Source organism: Heterocephalus glaber, unplaced genomic scaffold (genome assembly GCF_053883595.1).
Source record: "Heterocephalus glaber isolate CG9 unplaced genomic scaffold, H.glaber_assembly_v1.0 deba00001457, whole genome shotgun sequence".
In the NCBI taxonomy this organism is placed as follows: domain Eukaryota; kingdom Metazoa; phylum Chordata; class Mammalia; order Rodentia; family Bathyergidae; genus Heterocephalus; species Heterocephalus glaber.
The window spans coordinates 15,019,038-15,031,350 of record NW_028258305.1 but is presented as its reverse complement, the minus strand read 5'-3'; the positions used below and the strand labels follow the sequence as shown (position 1 = coordinate 15,031,350).

Sequence of the window (12,313 nt, the reverse complement as noted above, 5' to 3'; positions counted from 1 at the left end):
GCGCCTCCCTCCTTAACGATGCCCTTCCCGGGCGGGGCTGGAACTTCCGTTCTGCCGTGACACAGCAGCTGTGGTGGGAAGAGAGTGCAGTGCGCATGCGCCCAAGGGCGGGGTGGGGCGTGGAATGGCCGCGGACAGGCCCCGCGGGGGATGTGGGTTTGCCCCTTCGGAGGGAAAGGTTGAAATGGGTGAAAGAAGGACTTTTATGTAGTGCTCCTGTTACTTGCCACTGAAACTACTTGGGTTTGATTTTAGTTTTAGGAAGGACACCTAAGTAATATTTGAGGTTTCACTTTGCCTGAGGTTATACTCTTCTCCCACCCGTAGCTCGAAAAGAATTAATTTTTGCTTCATAATTAAATAGTTGCAAAGGAGGTAATATCTGGCTCATTGTAAATATTGACATTTGTAAATCATACTGTGAAATTTATTCAATATTATATAGTGTTGTAATAGAATATCCACCAATATTCATTTAAAATACAGCTCTTTAACATTGAGAAATTTTACATCATTCCTTTTCGTCTTGGAATTTTATTTTCATCCCACTTCTCCCACAGAATGTTATCCCACTGTTGTTCTTGAGAGCTTCCTATTGCTCACCCTGTTACACTTTTCTGCAGTATATGAGTGCATAAATATATATATATATATATGAAGTTTTTTCTTAATTTCCTTTGACAGTAAGGCTCTAAATATGTTTCTCTTCTGGGTTATGTTACTGTTATTATTAGAACATAGTTGATGAAAATAATACAATTATATTAAAAAAGTAGTAAATTTGGTAAACCATTACTAAATTTAAAAAGTAAGTTTACGTTAGAGATTTATTTCTTAATGAGAAATCTGAGGATTTTTATGGAACCTGAATGAAAGGAAGGGCTGAATTATCCTTCTATTTTGGCACTCTTAAGGTTTTTACATTTAGTATATCTTTGTAAAGAGGCTTTCTTTTAAAGATTGTGAAAAAAAGAGGAAAGGAGAACCATGGCGAACAAGTCTCAGGTCAGTTTTAGGAAAGAGTCTATATAGAAACTGAAGATCTAGAAATTGATTCCCTTAAAATTTTCCATGGGTTTCTACCATTTAAAAGTCTTTGGATACACCTTGAGTGTGGTACCTTGGTTTGAAAACCACCACAATATGAGGCATATTACATAAAATATGAAACATATTACATAAAATATGAAAATGATGGCAAAGATTACCTAAGAAAATATTTGGTCCACTGTCTAGAGATGGCAGTAGTTAGGGTGTGTATGCATGAGTGTGTGTGTTAATGCATATGTGCCAAATTTACTGAGGATGTTCTGTGTGATGCGTATCTCACTATTACTACTTAATCCACATCACAATTTTGTGAGATACATGTGTTACTTCTATTTTCAGAAGGAGAAAATAGGTACAGAGAGTTTTAGTAACTTGGGTAAGCCCTTAGACATGTAGGAATTTGATCCTACATCTCTGACTTTAAAACTTGCCCTTCTGTATTATATGACATTTTCATTTAATGCACCAAATATTTCTAAAGATTTTAACTATACAATTGTACTTTTGTGCAGATAGTGGTTATGTGGTATATGAAGGTCAGTTTTGGGCAGCAGAGAAAGTATGAGAATGTGAAATGTACTATATACATAAATAGTGGAGTTTTGAAAGTTAGCTTTAGGACAGTAACTCCTACAATTTACAGTATGCTAAATGGAAAAAAGTATATTTGCATTACTGATTTATCATGGTATAGTATGTGGTATAAATTCACAATCATATATTTGCACACGTGTATGCTGATGTTCCCTGACAACTTAGGATATGCCAATCTCTGTACTCAGTATTTTACAAGCATTTGCCATTTAACCTTATCCCTGTGATGTCATTTTCCTCATTTAACAAATGGAGAAACTGAGGCATAGAGAAGTGACTTTCCCAGTTAAGTGGTGGGCCTGAGATTTAAATCTTAACAGACTGTATCAGAACCTGTGCTTTGACTATTTCCTATGGATTTTCCCCTCAGTATACTTTGCATCCTTATTTTGCTTCCTTCTTAAACACCCTTGAACACATGTGCTGAAGCAGGACATTAAGATCTGACCGTTTGGCCATTCCAGATTGTCCTGAGGACCTTTTTCTTTTCTTGTGTGGTACTGGAGATTGAAGACAGGGCTTTCACACTACATCCACAGCTCCCCTTTAAATTTTTTTCTTGCTGCTTCACTAAGTTGTCCAGGCTGGACTGAAACTTGTGATCCTCATGTCTCAGCCCCCCAGATGCAGGGATCATAGGCACCCACCAACACCACACCAGACTATGACTGTCATTTTTTTTTTTTTTTTTTTTTTTTTGAGACATGGTCTTATTCTGTAGTTCAGGCTATTCTTGAGCTCACTATATAGATCAAGCTGGCCTTGAGCTCGTAGCAATCCTCCTACCTCAGCCTCCTGTGTGCTCGGATTACAGGTGTGTGCCACCATGCCCGCTACGACTGTCACTTTGACCACCAGGAAGTTTGTTGTGGTTGGAAAGCAATCAACCCAATTCGTAAAACTGCAGCCTCTGATTTTGCCTCTCATTTGGTGGCATATATCACTTTCTGTATATTAATCTTTGTCTTTGTCTTAACAGAACTGCTCACAATTTTCTTGTGATTACCTAAGAAATAAATAAAAACCACTTTTTGTACAAGTCATAATGATTATGTGGAAATAATTGTCCATAAATCATCAAAAGTGAAATTTTTACTTTAACATTTTTAAATGGACAGTAATTAAAGACAATATTGTAAGCTACGTGTGGTGGCATAAGCCTGTAATGCTAGCACTCTGGGAAGCTGAGATAGGAGGACCAACAGTTTCAACCCTGCCTGGGAAACTTAGTGAATTAGTAGGACCCTGTTTCAGAATACATAAAAAAGTGCAAGAGAGAGAGAGAGAGAGAGAGAGAGAGAGAGAGAGAGAGAGAGAGAGAGAGAGAGACAGAGAGAATATTAAATTTTAATTTAAAAGTATAGAATAATAAAACGTTAATGAAAACTGCCTTATTAGAAAAAATGGCTATGAAAGTGAATTCACACTGAAAGAAGGTGTAATTGGGAGCATGTAATATGTATAGAATATGGATTGGTAAAGAAAATTGTCATTAAAATATTCAAGTGAAAACCATTCCCAGTGTAAATAGTTTCAATGACTTAAAAATGAATACAGGAAAAAAATTTAAATGATTTAACTTTCCTGTATGGAAAATTGACTAATGACTTAAATTGGCTTACTGGATCTTAACACAAAAAATATTTCCCAACCAAAAATAATGTGGGTTTTATATATATTTAAAATCTTCGAATTTAAAACATCCTTGGTGACAAAATGGCACTGAAAATGTTCTAAGGGTCAAATATATTACATTCTGTTTGTTCTAATACATGACACTGTAATTTAAAAGGTATTGAATTCTAAGAATTGATTTGTTAGTGTTTAAAATTCAGGAAAATACATTTATAGCAACAATATTACAAATAGTGGGTTAGATTCTCAGACACATCTACAAAGTCTAGGTTTAGAGCTTGGATAACTTGCTTTCCATGTCTTCTGCTTTGCTTTACCTTTTTTTTTAAATAGTTTTTTTTGGTTTGTTTTAGGATACATTTAGATTTACAGAAAAGTTGAAAAGATGATATGGCAACCACACAATTGGTATAAAGCAGTTTTGTTACATTATTTTTAACAAAAGTACATACTTTATTCAGATCTCCTTATTTTTTAACCTAATATCATTTTTCTGTTCCATGATTCCACATTGCATTTATTTGATCCACCTCCTTAGACTCCTTTAGGCTGTGATAATTTCTTAGACTTGCCTTGTGTTTGAAGACTTTGGCAGTTTTGAAGAGTACTTTGTAAACTGCTCCCCAGTTGTGATTTTTCTGATACTTTTGAGATGATAAGATTAGGTTTATGGGTTATTAGAGGTAAAGAGGTGAAGTGTCACTCTCATCACACCATATCAAGGGTACGTATTTTCAATATGACTTATTACTGTTGCTGTTGACCATGATCACCTGGCTGAGATAGTGTTTGTCAGGTTTCTCCATGCTTTTCATTCTTTACTTTTTAAAATCTCCACTTTCTCTATGGTTTGTCATTCCCACTCCCCCCCATCAACTTCTTGTACACTGGGGGCTTTGGACTGAGTGTTAGTGAATCAGGGGATGGGGCCTCTGTTAGAGCATTTGTAACTATGGCCTGGTTTGTAATATTTCTGTGGATATTTAGTTATATTTACATCTAGAATACAATCTGAAAAGTTGAAAGGTAAATTAAACTGTATACAGCTCTCAGGTAAATATTTATGACACTCCTAGAAATGTGCTATGGCACCTTATTGGTTTACAAATGCCTTAGAAAGTCAACAGTTTATTTTGACATGTTAACTCAGTTTTAGAATAGCTTTTTGGAGTACTGATACAAATACCAATTTTCTTCTTTATTTTTAAAATTAATCAATTAATTAATTGTGGTACTGGGAATTGAACAAGGGGCTTCACAGTAAGTTTCATCTCCAGCCCTTTTATTTTTTATTTTGTGACAGGGTCTAACTAAGTTGCTAAGTTGCCAGAGCTGGATTTGAATTTGAGATCCTTGCACCTCAGTCTTCCAGAGTGCAGGGATTATAGGAACGGGCCTCTATGCCTGGTTTAAAGCTTTTTTGTTGTTTGTTTTTGTTTTTGTTTTTTTTGGTACCAGGGATCGAACTCAGGACCTTGGGCTTGCAAGGCAGGCGGCAGAATTACTGAGCTAAATCCCAGGCCCTCTATGCCTCTATAGACATCAATTTTCTTACAGATTACTTAAAAACACCAACTAGAGTTCATTATTCAATGGCTTTATCACATTTTTTAGAGTCTAAAATTTTACCTATTCTAAAGTGGCTAGGTAAAGAGAAAAACTTTGTGTTAGAGGTTGAAACTTTAAAGTACATTAAAGTAGATATAAATATGATTAAGTCTAAATCCTTCACTTCTTTGTTTCTATGGAATTTCACTTATAGTTCTGTTACACTTTTTGTTTTTACTTTTCTTCCATTTATTCTGCTTTCCACTACAGTTATTTGTGTACACATTTGTGTCTCTCACTAGAGATAAGGATAGGTAGTATTTATTTATTTATTTACTTATTTATTTTTGGTACCGGGGATCAAACTCAGGACCTTGTGCTTGCCGAGGCAAGCAGCGGAACCACTGAGCTAAATCCCTGGCCCCTGGATAGTTAGTATTTTGAAGATGAGGCTGGTATCTTATTTCTATGTACCCTGCTGGGCTGTGCGTGGGGGGAGGGTGGGGGCACAGGGACGGGATGGACTTGTATCTCACATCAAAATGAAGTACTTTGGGATAGTTGGCTTTAAGAAGAAACAATAGTGTGATGACTGTTTCAGCAGTTTGGAAGATCGCATGATACATGGCGCTAGGGAATCAGACCCTGGACCACGGGAAAAGGTTAAATGAGGCAGAATTTTATTCCATTAAAGCAACGATTTTCTAACAGTTAAATATGTTTAAAATCACTAAGGGCTGCTTTGTAAGGTTGTAACTAGATTATATCCGGCATTTAAAATTGATGTATGCAGTCAGATCCTAGGCGGAAGGAGTACATCACAACATGAAAATCTGATATGCCATTTAAAATCCATCATATGGTGTCTTTAAATATCAATTTTTTTTGTAGACTTAAAGTATATTTGCTTTGCAAATATTCACCTCCTGTTTCCCACTGATCCATCTTTCCACAAAATGAGGAACAGTTGCAACTGATGGAGCCTTGGCTGAGCAATATACTGTGCTTAGGTCTTTAATGACTGAAGGTGCTGATGTCTGTCACAGTTTCCAGAGCAGTGTGTCAGATCAGCTTCCCTTCTATTTAGCAAGTGAGGTGGAAGCAGCACAGGGTGGCATGAAAGCCCATGGAAGCATCTTCAACAGAGGCCCTAACCTAAGAGTGTTGTATTCTGTGCTGATAACTGCTGAAAAATCTGTCTCCATGTTCACCTTTTCTTTTTCTATACATGTCTCTCATCTGTCAGTTGAATAGTATGCGTCAGAGTAGAGGTCAGGACTCTCAGATTCTGGTAAATTCCATGAGCTACAGAGTTTGAACAGTTGATTCCTGCAGGACTCTCTGCTGTGCAGAAAGTTAATGGGTCTTGAAACCCCTTGACCACATATTCCTTCTAAGGATTTAAAACAAGGGATGTTGGTTGAGAGCCCAGTAAATAACATCCATTGTCATTATGAGAGCTATTGAAAAGGAAGACAAAGAGTAGAGCAGAGATTTGGCAATGTGACATATATCCACAGATAACTGGTTTTATAATGATCAAGAATGCAGAATGAAACATACCCAACCAGGCACAGGCAGAACTGCTCCAGGCCAGGGAGAAGGATGATCCCTGTGGGTAACGTCTCCCAGCAGAAAGAAGAAGCACCTGGGGTATGCATGCTTCTACTTCTAAACTTAACCATTAGATGAGTCACTGCATGTCCCTGAGGAGGAGTCAGGGGTCAGGTAGAGGGTGGCCAGGTATGTCATACTAATGATACTCCTCCTCATGGAAAGAACTGTCTCTAGGGAGCAAGAAGTTTTCTCCTCCAAAAATAAGTTGTGAAATTTAAGGAGAGCTCAGCTATTTAGTTCTGCTTGAGTGCTTCAAGATGATCTGCACTGCAGAGTGTTTTTGGCTTGGAACAATAGGGAGAAACGGTAAGCAAAATTGGAAAACGATAAACCTTGTTCTATAGATGAAGTAGGAAGGACTGCATCACAGTTCTGTTTTCTGTGTTTCTTTTCTCTGTGTGTCTGTGTGTGCACCATTTAAAAAAATTGAGGTACAATTTATAAACACTAAATATAAAGTGACTTTTTAGTATTTACAATGCTTTGCAACCATCACCATTATCTAATTCCAGAACATTACCATCATCCTCGAAAGAACATCTACTCCTATTTCCTTTAACTCTCTATTCCTTACTTCTTCCCTCATCCCCAGGCATGTCAAAGCTCCTAGGAAGTCAGGGGCAGAGCCTCTGATGTCATTGTCCTTTTCCTCATGGTTTGAAGGTGACAGCTATAACTCTAATTATTATATTCATACTATAGTCAAGAAGAGAAAGGACATAAATGTAATTCCCCCTGCTGAGTCAGTCCCTTTGAAGAGCTCTACTGAAAGCCTACATAAATGTCTTATCTCTCACTGACTACCCCTCTGATAAGGAAGACTGGGAAATATAAAGGGACACTTTGCTGCCACCAGGTAAAATCAAAGTTCTGTTAGAAAAGAAGTAAGGGAGAATGGGTTTTGTGTATACAACTAGTGGTATCTGCCACAGGCCTTCATATATTAAATAAATTTCAAAACATGTATTTACTGAATTTGTATTAAATATATGTTGAATCTTTCATATATGATTTATCTCAGTCTTGTTACTCACTAAAGTAACAAGTTACACTTGTATTATCTAGTTTATCAAACAGTATGAACTGAGCTTAAAATTATCTCTGAGATTTAAATAAGTTTAAATAGTAAAACAGATTTACTATTTGGAGATTTTTAAAAAGTAAATATGTGTGTCCTTACTATTCATACTTAAAAAATACTTTAAATTTAAAACTTTGAAAATTTAAATGAAATTAACATATGCACATGGATTGAAAACAATCAGTCTAGAATGGCTCTTGCTACCCATTATAGTTGTGATGTAAATATAAAATGTGTATATATAAATATATAAATGATGTAGGTTATATATTCACTATATATTATTTATGTATAGTTCTGCTAGAATCAACGTAGAATTCTAGAGATTCTTTCTAAAACTTTGTTTTTGTTTTTGCAGTACGGAGGATTGAACCCAGGGACTTCACACTGAGTTATATCCCCATCCCCCCCCCCCCCTTTTTTGGTACCAGGGTTCAAACTTGGGACCTTGCGCTTGTGAGGTAGGCAGCAGAACCACTGAGCTAAATCCCTGGCTCCCCCATCCCTTTTGTAATTTTTTATTTTAAGACAAGGCTTTGCTACATTGCTAAATTGCCCAGGCTGGGTTCCCACTTGTAATCCTCCTCTTCACCTTCCCAGAGTTATGGGATTACAGGTGTATGCCACCACACTTTGCTTCTTTCTAGAACTTTGAATTCAGTAAATTTCGCATTATCACTTTGAAAATAAATTTGAATTCTAATTACTATTGTTGTATGTATCTTTGCTGTGTTAATTACTGGACAGTTAAAATATTTCAGTTAAATATCCAACAGCTGGTTTTCCTTTTATTCATTTATTTAACAAGTGTATCCCCAACTGTGGTCTAGGTTTGGGTAAATACGACAGAAAAAGTCCTGCCATCATGCAATTTACAGTTTACTGTGAAGATAGGCAATAAAGAATAAACAAATAAATCCAGAATATTATATAGTAATATAATATAATATGCATGTGCTTGTTTGTGCAGGATATTGGGAGTGTATTATTATTTTAGATGAATTAGGAAATATTTCTCTAACGAGGTGAGATTTGTGCAGAAATAAGAATAATGAGGAATCAGACGTGAGATTGGGGGAGGAGCATTTCCAGCAGAAGGAACAGTAAGTGCAGAGGCCAAGAGATAGGACTATGCTTGGTATGTTTAAGAAGCTGAAAGAACAAGTGCAGCTGTAATGGAGTAAAGAAGGGTGTGATCAGAGATGAGATAGAGGTATTAGGAACAGGCATGGACATCATGGTAACCAATTACGTTTTTGGGGTTTTTTTGGTATCAGGAATTGAACTCAGGGCCTCACACTTACCAGGCAGGCACTGTACCTGCTGAGCTACACCCTTCCAATTACATTTTGAGTCCCATGGGAAGCCACTAGAGGATTTTTTTTCTCAGTACCAGGAATGAAACTCAGGGCCTTGCACTTGTCAGGCAGGTGCGGTGCCACTGTGCTACATCCCCAGCTACACTAGAGGGTTCTAAGCTGGGAAAAGAAGTGGTTTGATTACACCTCCTTGGCTGCTTTATGAAGGAGTAGAAGTAGGAGTAGAAGCAGGAGTAGAAGAAGGGAGGCAGGAGTAGAAGAAAGGAAACCAGTTAAGAAGGTTCTTGCAGTAAATCAGTTGAAAGATTATGGAAGCTATAGCTGTAAAAACATTACTACCATTTTTCTAGAAACAGTTGGAGCAGAATTGAACTATTTTTCAGTAAGTCTTCAGTGCAGTTTGGGGACAAAAAATCATTTTGAACATGAGAGAATGCCTTATTTTGAATATTTAACTATATGCCATAATCTCAACTTTGGGTCTTTGCACAGCTCTTTCCTCTGTAATGTTATTCTACTCTCATCATACTAATTTTTGCTCATGACTGAAGTCTCAGCTCTAAGACCTATTTTTTAACAAACATATCCTTTGCACTTAGAATTAGACTTTTTTTTTTTGAGGTGCTAAAAACACTACAGGGCCTAACACAGGCTAGGCAAATGCTCTACCACCGAGCTCTGCCCCCAGCCCTTAAAAATATATCTTGGATATATCTTAATTTTAATTTTGTGATTCTTAGATTATGTCTGTGTGAAAAAAAATACTCCATCAATAGATTGTAGATAATTTCCTTAGCCCTGTGACATGCAATTAGTGGAATATCTGTGTTTGGTACCTGTTGTAAAAATTCCTCAGGCCCCTTCATTTTAAGCCAAAGACCTTTTTTTTGTCATCTGTGAATAGATTGCTGAAGGGCTTCATAAATATTGAAAGGATGTTGTTCTTCACTGGGGCTTGAGGTGAGGTCTCCACTTCCCTCTTTGCAGCTCAGTATTTCTGGCCCTAAGTACTAAAACTATAGGGAGCAATGTAAGTGCCATGTTGCTTAAGAAAGTCCAATACCAGGTTCAATTAGGGTGCAGGAGAAGGGAAGTTTGCCTTTCCAACATCTATGGTGTCTTTCATGTAGTGCTACTGACTTGTGAAATAAGTGAGGCAACATTGATATGCAAGCACATGATTTATCAACATCAACTTGAACTGTATCAGTGGGAAGTGTGTCAGATAGCTAGATACTCAGTACTTTATGAGGTTTTGTAGTTTTCTTCTTTGTGATACAGCTTCTTTTTGGTGAAGCTGGGACTCTAATGCAGGACCTCATGCATGTTAGGCAAGTGCTCTACCATTGAGCTATATCCCCAGCCTATAATGCAAATCTTAGCCTGAATTATGTATAAATTTGAAATCTCACCCAGATCTTCCTTCAAGGTAAGGCCAGCCACTGGTTCTAAACTTTAGTGGGTTTAAGAATCACCTGGAATGCATGTTAACCAGACTTATGGACTCTACCTGTAGTTTCTACTTCTGGAGGTCTGAGGAGAGGCCTGGGAATTTGAGCTTAAAAAAGAACTCTTAGGTGCTGCTGGTTCATAGACCACTCTAAGTAGGAAAGAGAACATGTGTTTCCAATTTCTTTTGGCTTCGGTTTCATGTACTTCTTTTTCATAATGTTAATACATGAGGCTGTTAACTGTTGAGAAACTCAAAGGCAAATATGCACAATATACCTTTGATAAAACTGTCAATATACTCACATGGTCAGGGTTTTACTATGTTCTGGGACCCCGTTACTCATATGATAAAAAGACTGGACACTTTTGTCTGCACAGTTCTGCCCATTTCCTCTCCTATTTTGTTTCTTCTACATGGTCTGATTGACCTGAAGTTTCTTGAATCTTCTACTGATTCCTTATGTATCTACTAATATCTTTTCTTTCGTCTATATAACAGATTGCCTTTATATTCTGATTCTCCTTCAGATCAATACTTTCCACTTATGATTCCTACACATTTTACATAACTCTTGTATTATCTTTATAGCCCTATAAAAATCCCGTTTGTGACACTATCCTGTCTTTATGCTTTGGCACTACAATATAATACTGTCAGGAAACATTATTATAAACCTGCTTGCAAAGCTATAAAAATATCTAAGCTACCAATCTTCTATATCCCCTTAACCAGTCTCAATTGCTGTGTGTAGAAACAATATCTTTTGGCCTCTTTGGAGATTGTTTGATCTATGCTCTGTGACTTCCCAATTAATTTTTCATTTTTTTCAACCCAAATATAATTTATGTTCTGTAGCCACCCCAACAATTGAGATATAGAACCCTCACATCATCCCCAAAAGTTTCCTCCTGCCTCTTTATAGTGCTTTCTCCTCTCGTTCCAGGCTTTGACAACCACCATTCTCTTTTCAATCTATAGTTTTGCCTTTTCCAGAATGTGAAATTACACAGTCTGAGTCTAGCTTCTTTTGCTTAGCATAATGCATTTGATTTATACATATGATTTATATGGTTGTTGCTGGTATCCATCACTCATTCCTTTTTATTGCTGAATAGTATTCGATTGTGTGGCTCTATCATAATTGTTTATCCATTCCCAAATATTTTTAATGGCTATTTTTTCTCCTCTAAATTTAAGCTTTCTAGTTTATTTTGGTTCTTTGGCACTACAATGCAAATTTTCTGTGTGTTCTAGGTGGGAATTGGAAATAAGTTGAAATAGGTGTGAATGTGTTCTGTATTTCTGCACCTGACATATTCCTGATGTTTCTTAGAGTTGTTCTAACCAACTCTCAGATAGTAGGTCAGCTGTGGAACACATCTGTCCCAAAGAATCCTGTGTTATGAATCCTTTGGGAACAAAGGTCTTCCAATTTGCATGAATGACCTAAGATCTTTATATAGGATCATTTCTGCAATTTCCAGGAGAGATATAAAAAGGCTTTCCCTTTTCTATAACAGGACCTGTCTTACTTTCTTGTCTCTAGGACACAATACACAACACTCATAACTTAAGGGAGGAGAAGATTATTTTGTCTCATGTTTCAAACTTTTCAGTCCATGTTCAGCATACTTTAACACCAACACAGCATTGTTGGAAGAGTCTGCTGCAGAGGAAAGCTGCTCACTTTATGGTGGCCAGGAAGCAGAGAGAGAGAGAGAGAGAGAGAAGGAGGAGCTTGGGGGAGAGATATATCCTTACAGGTCACACCCCAAGTGACTCACCTGTTTCGACCAGACCCTGTCTCCTAACAGCAAATCATCTATATCACCCCCGTGATTCAATCACCTTCCAAAAGCCCTGCTTCTGGGCACATGAGGCCTTTGGGGAACATTCTTTTTTTTTTGGTACCGGGATCAAACTTGGGACCTTGGGCTTGCAAGGCAGGTGCTGGAACCACTGAGCTAAATCCCTGGCCCCTTTGGGGAACATTCTGTATCTAAACCATAACAGGTC

General features: G+C 37.2%; 1 protein-coding gene across 2 annotated transcripts in view; it reads left to right on the top strand.

Moving 5' to 3' along the window:
* The window catches only part of Acyp2 (acylphosphatase 2), a 74,141-nt gene that overhangs the window by 514 nt on the left and 61,314 nt on the right, over nucleotides 1-12,313 (top strand). The window lies entirely within an intron of this gene.